This window comes from Odontomachus brunneus, unplaced genomic scaffold (genome assembly GCF_010583005.1).
Source record: "Odontomachus brunneus isolate Ranch 3 - 2012 unplaced genomic scaffold, Obru_v1 Obru_scaffold_003, whole genome shotgun sequence".
Taxonomy (NCBI): Eukaryota; Metazoa; Arthropoda; class Insecta; order Hymenoptera; family Formicidae; genus Odontomachus; species Odontomachus brunneus.
In genome coordinates, this window is record NW_022639453.1 from 805,246 (window position 1) to 823,098 (window position 17,853).

General features: G+C 45.1%; 1 protein-coding gene and 1 long non-coding RNA gene across 6 annotated transcripts in view; one reads left to right on the forward strand and one right to left on the reverse strand.

The window, feature by feature from the left end:
* LOC116843654 overlaps positions 1-17,853 on the forward strand; it is a 307,139-nt gene that overhangs the window by 232,586 nt on the left and 56,700 nt on the right. The window lies entirely within an intron of this gene.
* Positions 1-17,853, reverse strand: part of LOC116843674 — a 154,641-nt gene that overhangs the window by 94,951 nt on the left and 41,837 nt on the right. The window contains exon 2 of the long non-coding RNA XR_004377913.1: positions 9,010-9,469. This is a non-coding gene — a long non-coding RNA (uncharacterized LOC116843674). The remainder of the gene's footprint in view (positions 1-9,009; positions 9,470-17,853) is intronic.

Genomic DNA, 17,853 nt, shown 5'->3' on the forward strand with positions numbered 1-17,853 from the left:
CGCGAGGATCTTCGCGCACGTACTCGCTTCGTCTAGACGTGGCTTCTCGCCGAACGAGAGCCGAAAGAGAAGAAATAATATGCGATAAGAGTCGGAAAATATCACTTCTGTCTCGCACGAGTGTCGGTGGTATCTTGAAATGACACGAGAGCGACAATAGCGTCGAAAGAGCGAACCTTTGAGAGATATTCGATGTACAAATACATATATACTGTTCTTCTTACACGTTCATCGCGAACATGAACGTCTCAGATCTTGTTCCTCGAGAGAGGAATTCCCTTCGAGAAAATTTTACACTCGCAAAAAATTTGGCAAGAGTACGGAGCAAGTCACGGCAAAATCGCACTCACGGCATTTATGTTCACGACGATAAGAACGGAGTTAGGACACGAAAAAAATTAATCAATGAGACTTAAGTGGTAGACAAGTCGGGCTAATTACACATACATGTTCGAAAATTATCGAAAAAGTAAAACTATGTTAACTCTAGGTTAAAAGTTCAGGAGGTCTCAAAGAAAACACAGCTGTGGAGCCCTTTAAATCTGAATCTGAACCAGCTGTCGCAGGTTTTAAAAGCGATTTGAAACTTTAAATACGTCGTCGCGGCTTCCCTCGAGAAAGTTTTATACGAGAAATATATCCTTGTGATAAAAGGGTTAAAACAGCGATCCGAATTCTGCAATCGATCGATTCGCTCTCGAGTCTTGCTGATCACATTTTTCGTGTATCTGCCACGACATCCTTGCACGTGAAATGATTTCGCGACGCGCTCGCCGGCGTTGCCATGACAGTCGTGTCCATTATCCGGTTGCATAATGACGTGAGCAGACAATAATAAGCGCGAGAAGACGCGCGCTCACGGCGTTGACGTATCGCCGATATTTGCATGCAACCGCAATTTATCTTGGACGTCGTCGTAAAGTGAATCTTAGAATTGCCGCGGCCGGAGTGAGCCCCGACGAGAGAGACAGATCCTCATCAGTCATTCATTCCCGCGGGAATCGCCCTGCTCAGCCGGAGAAGAGAAGACGGGGCTTTCCGCGCGGAGTCGGGGAAAGTCTCTCTCTCTTCTCTCTTCCCTCGCGAGACGCGGCCGCGATTATCGATTAAGTATCTCGGGGACTTGGACGAGCCTGCTGGCGGCTTGTCGAGCGAACTTGGAAACGGGTCGTCGGAGATCCAACGGCCGTGGAAATCTCCGCAGAATGAGCTGGCGGTCTTAGGGAGAATTCACAACTTGGCAGGAAAGCAGAAAGGCAGAAGTGAATCAGAACTCGCGCTCGTGGTCAAGCGGTAGTCAACAGTTTCTGCTTTTCTACCAGCGTGAGTTCCGATTTACTTCTGCCTTTCTGTTTTCTGTCTCTCTGCCAAAGTGTGAATTCTCCCTTACGTTACGGGGTGCACGCAGGAGAAGGATTAGCAGAAGGAGCTAAGACAGTAGTCGTGGCTGAAATGTTCCCTTGAAATAAAGGCAGTCGTTGCTGCTGAACTCAATTTATTAGCTGTTTTAATCTAACCCATCACATCATTACTATAAAATGTGCACGATAATACACAGACATAGCTGTCATTTTCTTAACTGCTCCTGCTAAAATGCACTTCAAATATCGGCTAGTAAATTTTTATCTCGCAGTGATGCATTTATACGGAGAGAATATCTTTTTCACAGTTACTTCTTATTATATTTTTAATATAATCACATCTAAATTTTTCTATATATTTTCTATATATTTTATCTATATTTTTAATATAATCACATCTTTATGTAACACGATCCATCTTTACATGAAGAGAGATTAACAGAGTTTCTTTTCAATTTTATTATGTTTTTAGGTACAGGAAAAGACTGTCAATGATGTTTATCTTGCCAAGAAACACAGCAAATTTTCTAATAGCACTTTTCAATTCCTAAAATTATAAATAAAATGAAAAATGAAAGGATAGTCAGTTACTGCAGAACGTCTGTCTCTTCCTCGGCTACAAAAGATTCCATAATAATTTTTACCACAAAATTCTCTCCTTGTGATTTGTAATTGAAATCACGCACTTCGTGTGAGTCTGCAGCCTCTGTTCATAATTGAGAGACTATAGACATGAACTTGGATGCTTTTCGACGAAATGCTCCGCCCGGGAAGGTTACTACTCAAAGGACTCGGTATAGATCGAACCAAGCGCGAATAACCGGAAACAGCTTGCGCGCCAGGGTGGTAAGCTCACCCCCGTCGATTCCTTTGACATGTAACGGAGATTATCGAGCACGGAGATCTCCAAGGAAAATTTGGAATCGCGGATCTTCACAAGTAGCACGTCTCCAGTCGGCGGTTCCACAAAGGGATCGCGGCCCTCCCGTTCGTGTTTCTAATTCGACATCCGCAGGATGTGTTCTCGTTATTTCTTCCACTTCCCCGCTCGAGACGATAGTCTCCAAGTTCCTCGGAAATTCTCCATCCTGCGCGAGGGTTGGCGCGGCCGAAAAAGCTCCGACAAACGCTTCCTTCGGGTCGTTACTTCCTGCGAAGGGCACGACGGGCGAGAGAAGGTCGTGCAACCCCATTTCGGGACCGGAATAAGGGAGAGAGAGAAAGAGACAGAAGGACAACCCCGCGCATACGCCGCAGGACTGCCACTTAATCGTGCTAATATTCCTTGTTTCCCGTTTTGCGACTTCTTATCCGCCCGCTTTTCACCCTCCACTTCTCTTTTTCTCTCTCTCTCTCTCCCTCTCTCTCTTTCTCTTTTTCTCTGCGCGAGGGAGTGTCGTTCGCGAGACGGGAAATGCGAGAAAGCGGGAGACGCAGGGGTGGATTAAAATTTCGCGCTACGATGACCTTCGCGGAACTTTCACCCTCGCCTCATTCTCAAGGCAGTAGTCTCCTCCGGGAAAGCCCGTCGCGATTTTCTCTCCCTCTCAGCATACATTTAACCTGTGAAACGCCGCGATGGAACGGTAATTCTTATATCACCATAAGAAACTTGTGCGCGCTCCGCTCGAAAAGGGAATCTACGGAGGATGATGAAGGATAACGAGACAAGATATAAACGTTGCTGTGATTTTTGTCCAAGCGCTCAGCGAAAAAGATTTTTCCCAAAGATTCGTCCGCAAAGATCGTTTGTTTTCATGAATTCTGATCCTACAACTCCGCGATCGCATAACGAATTGTCGGACCACCCTGTGCATCCACAAAGTTAAATGGTACATCCCGAAAGATCATCCCGGTCTATCGAAAGTATATCAGACGCTGTGCACTTCGTAAGTGAGCTCGAGGTAGTCTCACGCCGCCACTCCACGGTCCTCTTTCATAAAATGCAAATCGCCACGCATGCTCTACCGGCGCGGTGCTGGCGAGAGCCGTTTAATAAAAGACACGGATCAAAAGGAAGACACGCTGCCGTCGCCGTAGACACCGATTTAGCCGCGTCTTGCCGGAAAACTTGGAAATTTATAGTCGAATTTCACGCTTTCTCTGTCTCTTTCTCTCACACTCTCAGTCTTCTTCCGTGACGCCGCGGCAGAAGGAAGAGAAAGGCGATTTCCGCTCGTGTAATATTCAATTACGCTGTCCGCCTTCTGGAAATCGTAATTGCTTTCGAAACTACTCGGAGTACCTCTTTACCCGCACCGGAACGAGACGGTATCCCGGGCGAAGTCCCGGAGGAAGAAAGCGATCCCAGCATGGCTGCTCTCTCTCTCTCTCTCTCTCTTCCTTTCTCTTTCTCCTCGGTCGCTACGAAATCTCGCGAAACTTATAATGAAGAGATTTTTGCTGCGCCGCGCTATGCCGCGAGCGCTTAATTAACATTGTGTTTGCACCTGGGAACAGGTAAAGAGTGCCGAGGTAAAGAGCGCGTTTGCCCTCGGTAATTATTAATGTCAATCACGATTAATCGGCCGCCCTCGCGGCGAATAACCACGACGCCAAGAGCCGATCCAGCGTTAGAAAATAAGGCATTGTGCCTCTCTCAATTAGAACGCGATCGTGACGAAATTATCGACAGAAGCGTGAAATATTCTCTTCACGGTTCAACAATAAGCACAGATCTTTTCTATTTCGACTTTGTTTTGATTAATCTTCTTTAATTATGAGTTGTAGTTAATCACGAGCGTAGCTTTAAGGTAAAAAATAGCACTAGAGATGGGACATCGAACAGAAATAATCGATTATAAGCTATAATCGATTATAGCTATAACCGGTATCGATATCGCCCATCTCTAATCAGCACACGTCTGTTGTTGCAACACCATAAGATAATTATAAAGCGCTTAACGCGTTGTCGGAGATAAGAACAAAAGTGCACGATTGAGAATAATACTTGTACTTCGTGTATGCGAAATCGTAAATTTTCAGGAGAAGAGCGAGAACTGTTTTAAAAATTCACTTCACTGTGACGAAGATCGAGTTTGTTCTGTATCCTTTCGTCGTGTAAAATTTCAAACGAAAGTTGAGCATTCTTGTCAAGAAAATATTGCTTGTCGAAGACGAATCATTATTTATAAGAGAGAAAGTAAAATGAGTCATCGCTTTTCTCAGCAGTGGAATGATATTCCTGTTCTGTGCACGGACGTTTCTCGCGGAGAACTCGCAGCACGTGTACGAAGAAACAAATTTTCGAACGGTAGCATTACGGGCGCAGGAGGTTAATATGGGAAAGCCACGTGAAGCCATGCGAAATTACAAGACGCTACGAGAGTTTCACTTCTCTATGCTATTTCGATCATCCGTCGCGATTCTCTCAGGCACTCGACTGTGGTCGTGCGTGAGTGGATATATATATATATATATATATATATATATATATATATATATAAAGTTCGTAAACTAATATTTGCCGAAAAGCCCGGCGCGCGGATGAGACTCGTCTGAGAAGCGCGGATCAGAAGAGAGCGCCACGTGTTCATGCTGAGGACGATCGGGCCGTAACGAAACTTCCAGCGGGGGGTGAACTCGCCCACCCCGCGCGCAACTTGTTAGCAATTCCCTTCCTACGACGAAATGTATTTCTATGGAAGTTAGACAAGCGTCGTTTACCGCGCCGCGAGCGGAGCGGGCGGGGAGTGACGGCGAGACAGAAGGGAAATTCCGTTTCCCAGGGTCGGGAGAAGCCACGGTAACGTAGACGCTGAATAAATTAACGCCGCGCGGCAACGGCCGATTCTCGTCGATGGACGTAGACGACGCGTGAAACGCGCCAATTGTCCGGGACGCGAACCCCCGCAGCGGGTCTCAACGAGAATCAACTTCGCGCGAAACAAACAGAGTTTCCTCCGGAACTGCCACTGTCTAGGAAAACGCAAATGTAACCGAATACGGAAAACTGAGCGCCGCGGAGATGCAACTATAAAACTCGGACTGCAGGGAGGGACGGGAAACGGAAAAGACGGTCGATGGGGTGGCAACGAGACAGGGTAAAGCTAGCTCGGGAGGAAGACGACGTCGACGAAAATGACGGCGTCTAGTGGCGGACGAGGAAAAGGCTAAAGGCTAGAGAAGTGTCTTCGGTGACGAGCGAGTAGGAGGGAGGATAAGGAGCAAGGAGACGGGACAAGGGTCGACCGGCACTTCTCTCGAACAAAGTTGAGGTGAGGGCTGCGAGTGATGATGACTAATGTACGTGCGAGCAATTTACATCCCACTTTCCTTCCTGCGAGAGATATCCCGTCGCGTCCTGCTCGCGTTATCCTCGACCCTCCTCTCGTTTCTCCTCTCGTTGGGAGGAACGCAGGAGGGCGAAGGAAAGAGAATGAGCGAGAGAGAGAGAGAGAGAGAGAGAGAGAGAGAGAGAGAGAGAGAGAAAGAGCAGACTCCACTTCGTCCTATAAGTTCTCGTCGACGTATCGTCGACCTTCCTTTAGCCGCCGTGCCTTGCCAACCCCGCGCGACTGACTGCCTGCCTGCCGCGTCTTCCCTTCTCTCCAAGCCGCCCTAAAACCCCCGAAAGTACTGAGCGCGACGTAACCCTCGTGTGTTGGGGGTTGTCTGTGAGGAGAGCGCGCCGAGCAGCCATCAAGCCGACGTTTTGGCAAATTGCCTCTGTTTTTATCATGTGGGAATATTCCTGCGGCCGACATTCGGCTAGGATATACGTACACAGGAGCGGCGGAGCGACTTTCGCGGGATTAGATCGTTAAAGGGGGCTCCTTTTAGTTCGGACACGGTGAGTACGCTGTAAAACCGCGCGCTCGTTGTAAAACCGCGCGCTCGCTGTAAAACCGCGATTCTCGCGCGGTTGTAATCCGTACCGATGCTTTCCTCGAGCACGAGAAATAAGCGCGTTCGCGGCGCCACGTAGCGCAGAGATCCTGCTGATGTCAGACAAGAGTGGGACGCAACGGATTTTCATTTTGATACAGGGATACCCTCGTGTCGTGAGATCGAGATCGCCGGCGCGAATGAAAAGCGAATTAGAACTCTTCTTTGTGTCTTCGTGGATCTCGCGAGATTTCTTGCAGGAGAAGAAAAGTCGCGAGGTATCTCGTAAGAAGGGTTACTGCACTGAGCAAAAAGTGTTTGGTATTTGGTACTGTAATTGCACAGTGAAATACAATCATAAGTTGTCTTTCGAGTAGGAAAGAGTTAGTTCTTCAGAAATATTAGCGCATATATTTATAATATATATATATATATATATATATATATATATATTAGCGTATACATATGTATATATTTATATAATTATAATTTATATATTTATATATTTATCTGGACTTATATATTTAGATATTTATTTATTTATTAATAGAAAGAACATTTTTTTTGGGAAAAGAAAAGATGTGTATGATATGTATAAAAAAAATAAAATAGAAATTATGTTATATATTAATTATTAAGAAAAAAATATTGCGAAAAAATCATTAGGAGAACAAAAATTATAACCGAAAGATTGTAAACTATGTGTACGTTTCACATTCGACACATTCGATTTTTGTGTTTTTTGATTCAGATATTGTCAATAAAGGTAAGCAACGATATATATTGTGAGCAAACCACAAAATTGAATTCACCGCGAAATGAGAAGGGCAATCTCGTAGCGTGATTGACAGATGTCATATTTCTGTCGCTTTGAGATTAAATTATTTTCTTCTGACTTTACTACACTCGTCCCTGAAGAGGCCAAAAATGCCACACGTTTTCAATAACGCGACAAAAGCAAAACACGCTCGCTCTCCCCGGCGGGAAGAACCTCGCTCTTTAGAGATTCGTGAGACTGTTTCGCGCGCTTACCGCCGGCGAGGGTGGCGCGCCGTGTACTGTATTTCGCGAACAAAAGTGGCAAAACGACGCGGTATGCCGACACGCGTACGTCGGATGAGCGAAACGATACGCATTACGAAATATCTCGCCGCGTCTTTGCCGCTAATCGAGTTCACGGCGAATTTGTGTCTCAAAGGAAACCTAACGACGTTATTCCGGGCCCGAAAAACGTCGCGCAAAGAGCGACGATTAGTTATGCAGATTCGTATCACACGCGCCGTTAGCATCGATTCATCGGCGAGATCCACCCTCACCGGGACGGCTGCACGAGACAACAAAGAGACAGAGGTGCGGGGAGGGATAGATAGAGAGAGGGCCTTCTTGCCTCGCCCATGGTAACGCTATCAAAACGCAGCGTGTGCTATGGGGTGGCAGGGGAAGGGGAAGGGTGGTCCTCTCGCGATTTGCATTCTAATCGAGCGCTCGCACGCGGATTCCGCGGTCGCCTCGCGTCGTTTATATTCTAATGCCCCCCATGAATTGTTGTACCACGCCGTAGTCGAGACAACAATTAATCGTGACGAATAATAATGTAACGTTAACGCAACATCCAATAATGCTACGAATGGATTAAAGGGCCGAGACAGCACGATTGGAATCAATTAATCCCGAGAAATAGGGACTCTTCTTCGCGAGCGATTCAGTCGAATTTCGCAGAGACTGGACACGCTAAAATCAAGTCTCGTGTGCTTTGTTTCGTAATAATAAAGTTTAATGCAGTCAAGAATCCCTGTGGAATCTCTTCTTGAGTCTGATATCAAATTCCGCGCTACGAGGGTGAGCGTTTTCGCAAATATCTGAGCAATATCGCGTCTGAAATTCTGGTTCTACATCAACCCTGCAAATTCCGTCGAACTTGAAGGACCAATGAAGAATTTCAAAATATAGAGCTATGCGTACAGTATCTTAGTGCAAATACTTACTGCCGTTTTCTCCAAGTTAGAGCTTCACAAGAAGCCCTAACTCAGAATTATTTAACACTCGATTATCTCGATATTCTATCTTATTTATTCTTCGTATATATACTAGGTGGTTACCACTCATAACTAAAATTTAGCGCTCTGTACCTTTTAAGTAATAAATGCAGTAATAAATGGAAGTAGTGTCGCAATCTAATTGTAGTTTGGGATCTTAACTATGCTTTGATTCCATTTGGCTAGTAAAATAAGCGTTAGTTAGTTTCTGGCAGCCGTCTGAAGTGAAAATAATGGAACTTTGATATTCAAAATAAATATACTTTTTCTAGAGATGGCTTACGAGACAATTTTTTCCTTAAAGATAAACATTTCAACAATAAAATGCTAAATGTTTACTTAAAAATTACAAGTTACAAATTTTTTTGCAAAAACTCACTTTTTTTAAATCGCGAAATATAATAATTTTTTTTAAATATGAAATTTCTTAAATTTTAATACCAAAAGTATGTAAATACTTTCTATAAACATTTAAGTTAATCCATGAATTTTTTCAGAATTTTTGCATAAATATTTTAAAAGATACAACTGTTTGAAAATGGCAACCACCCAATGTGTATGCGAAGGTTGAAAAAATAAGTATGTATACGAAGGGTTAATTATATGATCCACCACACTCGTGATAAGCAAATGTTAAATAATCTAAAAATTAATGGGAGATATAAATGGGGGTAAAAGAAACGTATGAATAGCCTAGATTTCGACTCGGATGTCTCATTCTCGGTGAGTTCGTCAGACGTTCGTTAAAATCAGAAACACCCCGCATAATAAATGATTTCACATACCTAGAAATATATGATGCGTTGCACCGGCGTCTCGGCATCCCGCGTCCTCCATCCTGGCATCTGGCTGCTACGTCATGATACTTCCTCGTGACACTGACACTCGTGATTTGATCGGAGAAACGTGTGAATCGACGCGATGCCGACGATATATCCCGATTATTACGAGAAGGGTCCATATATTTTATGTGTCCCAAACGTCGGCTCGAGACGTAATAACACGGTTCCCGGACACGTACGCGTCGCGCACGACAATCAAAGCAGTCGGCAAAAAGTCACCCCCCATCAAACATCAACTGTCGTCGCCGCTGAATGACGTAAACACTCGGTGAGCGCGAGATGTGACAACAATCAACGCTCTCAATACGCTACAGAGCCTCAATGTGATCACACACGTTTTTGTACTCAGCTCCTCCCTCTTCGCTTCTGTTGGAGCTCCAAATCCGTTGGAAATTCCCATCGTCTGTAAGAGATCAAATAAAACGGATTACAAAGGGAAATTTAACGTTTCACAATTGCTTCGCTTTAGAATTAAGTAATTCTCTTCCAAGTTTATATAAACTCGCGCGTGTCCCTGACGGAGAATTAAATCTCGACATGACAGAGAAAATTGTTGGTCTTTCAAGTTCGATTGTAATTTAAACCGACTCAGACGACTACGTATTCTCGCCTACTTTTTCAGCATAATGCAGCGTCGAGTCGCAGGTCGCGGGGGAAACGCGGAACTTGCCGTCGACGAGCAATCAATAATCCGCGCCGAGTCGAAAGCCGATACGGCCGGAACTGTCCCTTTTACGAGGCGAGGCATTCTTCCATGGCCTCGTCGGCCTCGTAACATTGATCAACGATTCCGAGGTGTAACGCGAATCCAAGCGCGACGATATATCAATACAGCGAGACGACGAAGGCCCTCGCGGGAGGGGGCGGCCCAAGTAAATTCGAAGGCGTCGAGGATGAATGATAGAGGGCGAGTGTTGCCAGCGACGGGGGCTGTGCGAGGGTGAAAGCAACCTTGGCGAGAAAGACAGAGAGAAAGGGAGAGAAAGAAGGAAAACTATCCCCTCCGGATCTTACGGCGCCACGACGCGACATCGCAAACAACCTGGAGGCACATCCTCGCGCGCTCTCGACTGGCATCGATCATTAATGCCGGCAAAAACAATCGCGAACGCGGCTCCCGTAATCCCGAGGCTGTCTGGGATGGCAACGACGAATTTTATTCCACTTGGAAACCTACGGGAGGAGGAGTGTCTCGGGGGTGTCTGGACGGAGTCGTGTGAGAGTTGCTGTCGCGTCGCCAGGAAATCGCCGGTATCAGAATACCCGCAAATGAGTCCGTGTATATGCAGATCGATACGAAGTGGGACGCGCGTCGACGGCGTTTGGCCCGTCAACGTCGATGGGAATTCATATATCCGCGTAAAATCGCGTCAACGTGGATTCAATGCCCGCGCGAGGTTAAACTCCTCTCTAATCCCGCGAGCAGTTTCGCGGCGGTATCGTAACGTTTCTCATCCGAACGCACGCGACATATTTGCGCGCGAGCGCGCGGTTTTCCTGGTAATACCCTTATTTTTACAGCGAGAGAGAGCGCATGTTTTCTCCCCGTGAAAAACAACCCTCGAAAACGCGGCTGAGAGAAAGAGAAACAGTGAAAGGGGGGAAGAGAGAGAGAGAGAGAGAGGTAGCAGTCGTGTCGCGTTTTCGTTTTTAAATCCCCGGCTTTATGCCGCGCCGGTTTTCATTGTCCCCGCGGGGCCATCCTCTCGAATCACTCGCTAAGGCTAATTCGCGTCGGAAGGTAATCTCTGTTTACGGCGCGCGATTAATCTCCTATCGCTCACGCATATTTATTGCGGCGCACGTGCGCGCCCGCGTGTTTGTGCACGGATGCCCGCGCGGGCGACACGCGGTTGCGGCCGCGAGATAGAATACGATCGGAAGGGTGGAAAAACACGGTAGCCGCGGTATTTCGCGGAAGGGTTGGAGCGGCCACGACAGCTCGCGTCGCGTCCAAACACCGCACGCACTCACGCACGTGTACGCGCGCGAGCGCATACACACTGTGTTTCATAAATTGCGGCTCAGCTTGGCTTGAGCTCGGCTGGCTGGGCGAGCGAGGAGAGAAACCGATATTCCCGATATATACTTTACAATACCCCGCCAGGCGTGTTGTTTCACCCTACGCGGAAATCCGCGGCAGAATTTCGCCTATCTCCGAGGAAAGCACACGGTCGATGTAGCGCTTGAATAATATAATTAATAATGAAATTCAAAACACTTGGGCTACGCATAACGCACCGCACGTCGTACATACACACGGAAAAATGCACACTGCATTCAAGTGAATGTTACTTGTTACAAATATATTTACAAATTTATCATTAATGTATTATAAGCATCGAATTTCGTGGATTTCTTCGAATTTATGGTGAATATCATCATTTGAGACTATCATCAAAAAAATATTCTCTATAAGAAAGTAACCTAAAAAAGTAAACTGAGCTGTTTCTAACAGTAGAACGATATTTTTCCGTATGTTGCGTATAGTTCATAATTCCTATTGTACGATATTATTTGATATTTAAATGCGTACAAAGTGCAACAAAGACAATCACAATTCCACACGTGCAGTTGAAAGTTGACAGAAAAATTCGAAACGGTGCGATTTTCCCGAATTTCGTCGGGAGGAAGGTTTCGCGCGAAAACTGACACGCGTTTCCTGCCGAATCTCTCTTTCACGACGGGAAGCAACGCACTACCCGGTATAACCGGCAGTGTCCGCACAAAGCCCTTTAATGGATTTCTACTATTTCACTTGCAGTGTGGCCGGACTGGTATTTAGCATGGGCCACGCGTATCCGATAATCGGGTGAAATTCATGCTCGTTGGATACTGTACAGACTCCGGTGTCGGTTCCAGCTATAATTCCTCGTTACGCAGCGCGGTCGTCAGCTCATAACGACGGAGAGACGTGATAACGGGAGCGAGTGAGAAAGAAAAGAGGGGCGAAAAGGGTAGAAGGAAAGAGAGAGAGAGAGAGAGAGAGAGAGAGAACGCGCATCAGCATCCCTCGCCATTCTACTTTCAAATACCGCGAGAAACTCGCCAGCTGCAAGCGAATTTTATTCCGCACGACTCGCGTCTTTTATAAAACGCGGAGGGTGCTCATAAATTTTCATCGATGCAGCTTAAGCGTTTAGCACGCGCCTATTCTCCATATTTATTATCGAGCCCTCCTTGTCCTCGAGATAGCGCGCGCAATTAAAATATTTCCGCCCTCGTGGTCTCACGAGATTTACCGTCGCTAATATGTTGTTGCGCATTAAACCTCTCTCCCGATTGAGACGAGTCACCTGCGGCATCCCACACGGATCGTCATCTGTCGCCGAGAATCTTCTTGCGAAACCGCCATATTAGGTCCTTAAAACTAATCGGACGACCGTCTAGAGTCGCGAGAAAATCGACAGCTATCACGGCGGTAATACCGGAATGCGATCGATACTCGACCTCTCTTCCATTAGCCCGCATCTTGCAGTTGCAATTGTACCGCGATTGCAGCGCGGTTCAGGTTCTTGCTTGGATCGACCAAGCGAGAGCGGTAGCGGCAACGATCTATTAATCACGGTTGTGGCGCGGCCGAACTGTTATTGGCCATCGTCGGCCAGATCAAAGGACTCGCGGGCGAGACGAGGCGAGGACGGAGCAGCGAGGTCGATCGGGCGATGCGAGCTTCACGTCTCGACGGCTCCTCCGGGCGACGATTAGCCGCGGATCGTCATGCGCTCATTACCGGATCCCGGTCGCACGTACGCACGAGTAACGCGCCGCTTGTCCGTTACAGAAACGGCGCGGTGGAGCGCGCACGCAATTTGCCGGGACTTCACACACAGATCCAGCTGTGTGGGATCCTGCATTGTTGCAGCACGGGGCTGTCGCTCCAGCACGAACCTCGTCGCGGGTCAAGGTTCGTTCTTGGACGGAGCCGAGACCTCGCAGTTTTCTTTTTCGACAGCTCTACAGCGTCTTCTACAATGGCAGTAGGAGTAGTAGTAAGAAATAAGCAGTAAGTAAATAGACCAATCACAATCGATTATTTTTGAAACATAAGAATGGAATTGGTCAATTTGCTTACTGCTTATTTCTTACTACTACTCCTACTGCCATTGTAGAAGACGCTTAAGATGGACAATGGGCGTAAAGTATGGCTGTAAGAAGTAAGAGTAAGGCCCGATCTACAATAGATGGAGTAAGGAGTAAGGAGTAAGACGAAATGGAAATAATTATTTCGCTTACTCCCTTACTCCAATAAAAGTTTGTCCGTATACATTACATGGAGTAAGCCTGAATTAAGTAGTAAGAGCTGAAGTAAGGAGCTGGAGTAAGGGAGTAAGCGAAATAAATTTCTATTTCATCTTACTCCTGCTTCTACTCCTTACTCCATCTATTGTAGATCGGGCCTAAGAAATTAACCGATCACAATCGATTATTCTTCTTACATTTGACTGTGATTAGTCAATTTCTTACTCTTACTTCTTACAGCCATACTTTACTCTCACTGTAGACGGTCCTTACTCACCCTTTGACGGATGTCTGCTTTCAGAACTAACAGGAACTAACAAAGGAACACTAGGCAACTTAAAAATTCAAAAAATTTTAAAACTTTGTGTGCGAGTAGAGTAGTTCACCCGTAACACAAAACTTTTTTATTCATGCGAAATTACAGTTTTTGGGGAGTGAAACACCCCTTTGAAAAAAATCGATTTTTTCTTTTGAATATCGTCGAAACTATAAGAGATAGAAAAAATTTTCCAAAGTGAAAATTGAATGATTTCAAGAGTACTTTAAAACTATAATAAAAAATTTTTTTAAATAAGGATGGGATTGAGAGTATACAATAAATAAACAATTAAAAAAATTGTTTTTTTATCAGTTCTAAAGTACTCTTGAAATCATTCAATTTTCACTTTAAAAAATTTTTCCTATTTTTTATAATTTTGATGATATTTGCTTCAAAAGAAAAAAAAAACCGATTTTTTTCAAAAGGATGTTTCACCCCCTAAAACTGTAATTCCGCACGAACAAAAAATAGTTTTGTGTTACGGATGAAGTACTCTACTTGCACACAAAGTTTCACAATTTTCTAAACTTTTGAGTTGCCTAGTGTTCCTTGTAAGACAAAGTTAAGTGTTTTAATTATTGATTTCGGAAGACTAGAAAATTAAGAAATACACAAGAAAAATTGTGACATACAAAACCTTGCGAAATCGAAAAGTTATGTCCACTTCTTTCTTATACTCTAGAGGAACAGATCCAGATTCTAAGGAACATTATGAACTAACTGACACACCAAGGTTCGAATAATTACGAGTACAAAGGGTTAATATTGCTGACACTCGGGCGGTCACGACGCGCGAGGATAAGCAGGGCACACAGTCGATGGTTTCGTGCCACCCCGTGCGGCAATATCGTGCTGATGAAGCATCAGTTGTAGCGAGTCACGTCGCGTCATAAGCCGCGAACGAAACTCCCGCGAGGCTGTAAATCGTAGCCCAGTAACCCATTCCGCTGTTCGGACTAAGCAATGACTAATGACTGAGAACCGGGTTAGGGCAAGGCGAGGCAGCCGCCATCGCCACGATGTATTGCGGTTTACGACAGATCGGCTGATCGGTACACAACTTTGCACTCCGACCCGCCGCGTCGCGGCGATCAAAAGGGCTCATCGGGCCCGAGCCGGACAATAGGGGCCATCTCGTGTAATTAAATGACTGCTTGCGCACGATAGTTACTCGCCCTCCTGACGCCATGTGCCCTTCACGGGGAGTAGTAAATGAATATCAAGACGCGATAAATTAAGTTTGCGTCCCTTTCACGGCTTACAGAGAGATCTAGATCGCTATATCATTTTCCAAATTCAATTTTTTTAACCCCCTCAGTACATTGTCAACATTAGTTTCTTCTTGGAACGAAATTATAAAATATCTTATAATTTGTAAGGATTAACCTCTTCAGTGATGATTTAAAATAACTGCGCGATCCACCTCTAGAGCGAATTTTTTGTTTAAATAAGCATATCTAGATTGCCTCAAGTGAGATACTCATATTTCAGTTTAGAATTAGATGTGAGTTTTTCAGTGGAATCGCGATTGCAAATGTAGTGGCACGCATATCGTATGTGTTTTTCAACTGAAAAAGTCAGATCCACCTCTGAATTCAAATCTGAGTATTTCACGCGAGATGAGTTTCTAGCGACGACTAATAATACAGACCTGAATATCAAGGGTGGCTCACAGAAGAATGTAGATCGTCATATCCATCTCTTTCATGTCCTCGTTTTCATAATAAGGCAATTAATATCCCGGCGAAACGTGACGCATCTCGTCGACCATCGCGCGCAACACAGCGGCCCTCGCTCGTATCGTCGCGACCCGCGACGAGGGCGCGAGAGAGAATAGTGCTGATTATAATTTAAACAATCCTAACGCACCGTCGAAACGCGAAATTTCGCGGAGCACCCCCGTCTATTTCGCGCTCGTTGTGCCGCGCGTAATGCCCGGATTGCCGTAACAACGCGCGTTACGCCTCGAGATTTCCAGGGCGAATACGCGATATCTCCGGCCGCACGATATTCCGGCTATCTCCGGGCCGCACCCCGTCGCCCTCATCGTCAGCCCCTAGCGTCCGGGCTTTATGTAGCCGCGGCGGAAGGTTTTTATCGCGGAGGGCGCACTCCGTGCGCTCTCGGGCTCTTTAATTAATGGCGAAACGCACGCGCGCAAAAATGCGCGCCGTTTCCGCCCGACGAATTAGTGGCTCGAAATCGAGAGGGTGGAATCCACGGACCGATGGACGGAAGGAACTCACGAGGGCTGTGAGAACAAAGGACGAAAGGGCTGGCCTCACTGACCCAGCGAAAGACGCGGTTCCCATTTCCGCGATTGAATCATTACTCTTCCGCAGCAGGTGCCAACTGACCCGATACAATCTCAGCGAGACGAAGAGATTAGGCGCGATTACACGACGCGTAAGGGATGATGTGAACGTCACGTGAACATTATTGTTCCGTAGCCAAAGAAAAGGGTTGGTGGCAGGCTTATGAGGAACTGTCGCTCACAATGGACTCGCGCGAGAACATCTGATGATGAATGTGACGGTTTCACGCGCGAATCGGATAATTAATATCATTTCCTGACTATTTGTATCTTTCAAGATACTATTTAGCAGTATTTTATACAAAAATATCGAAGCTGCAAATTTTAAGAGCTCTGTAAGAAAATTCAAATCTAATCGAATAGATTTGCAACTAAATTATGGTTTACGATAATTCGAGTTTGAGTTAGTACGAGTTAATTTCATTAGGGCCGAAAAATATGATAGACACAACCATCTAGTATCTTCATGATTCACGACAACTCAATGCTGAATCTCAATGCTCAATGCTCAATCCGATAAATCGAGTAGAGTAGAGTAGAGTTAGGGTAGCGTAGCGGATAGCATATGTATAAGAATTAACAGTATCGGGTAACATAGTTTCGTAAAATATGTAACAATAATATTATAAAACAATGAATTATTACATTTTAGAAAAATTAGAAGCACTAAATTAAATTATGAAAAAGTATTATGTATGTGAAATATCCAAAAGTAGAAAACTCTTATTTTAACCTATTATTATTGGATATTTCACAAATACATGATACTTTTTCATAATTTAATTTAGTGCTTCTAATTTTTCTAAAATATAATAGCTCATTGTTTAGTAATATTATTGTTATATATTTTACGAAACTGTATTACCCGCTATTATTAATTCTTATACATATGCTATCCGCTACGCTACCCTAACTCTACTCTACTTTACTCGATTTATCGGAGCTAATGAAACTAACTGTTACTAACTCAAATTCGAATTATCGTAAACATTTTAAAAATAGCCAAACACTGCACTGAGGAAAACTTGAAAATTTGTTTGTGGGATATATAGTTTGTTTCTGTAAAAAATAAAGTTTATTTCTGTGAAATACAGTTTATTTTGACGAATAAACTTTATATGGAATAATTTTTCAAGTATTTTTTTCACAGTGCACTCGCCTCGTGCATTCTTAATTCAGTTGTATACTTCGAGAATCAGTTTTTATACACAGTATAAAATTTGCAATTCCGCGAATTGACATAAGAGATTAAAACGCGCGATATATAAAACCCCGGTCTTTTATTGATGTCCTTCGAGCTCCGTCAGCCTTTGTCACGAATTAGCAAGCTCGATTACAAGTTTGCTAATTATCCGATGGAGACGACGGCGGCGGCGTCTCGACGCCTCCTCTCTCTTGTTCAACACAACACAATACACGGACGGAACAGAAAGCTCTTCAGCGTTATCATCACGTAGCGTTCTTGTTCATATTCCGGTAGACGTTGAAAAGCTCGCGTCGAGCGTGTAAAAGCTCTCGACAGAGAGTCCTTCATGCGGAATATCAAATCAAGATTCCGCCTCCGCCGCTACCTCCTTCGTCTCTCTTCCGCCTTCTACGCGCCGGTCGTATTCCGTTCATCTCCCAGGCAGCGCCCTTACGCGCACGGTATCTTTGCGCTCCGTCGTGTTCAGCTGCTGCGAAACATGAAAGCGCGCGAGTGCGACGTCTCGCAGAGCTTTGACATCGAGATGCATACACCACCCGCCGGCACGTGCTTTATATTTGACGCGAAAACTCGCGTATCATCGTCGTACCACGTTTGCGAACCAGACGCGGCTTATATCGTCACATCAGTGCGAATGATATTACAAAGTTGCAGTTTCGAGAGACGAAATCCGTAGAGACTGTGCGTGAACAAACTCTCTCGCTT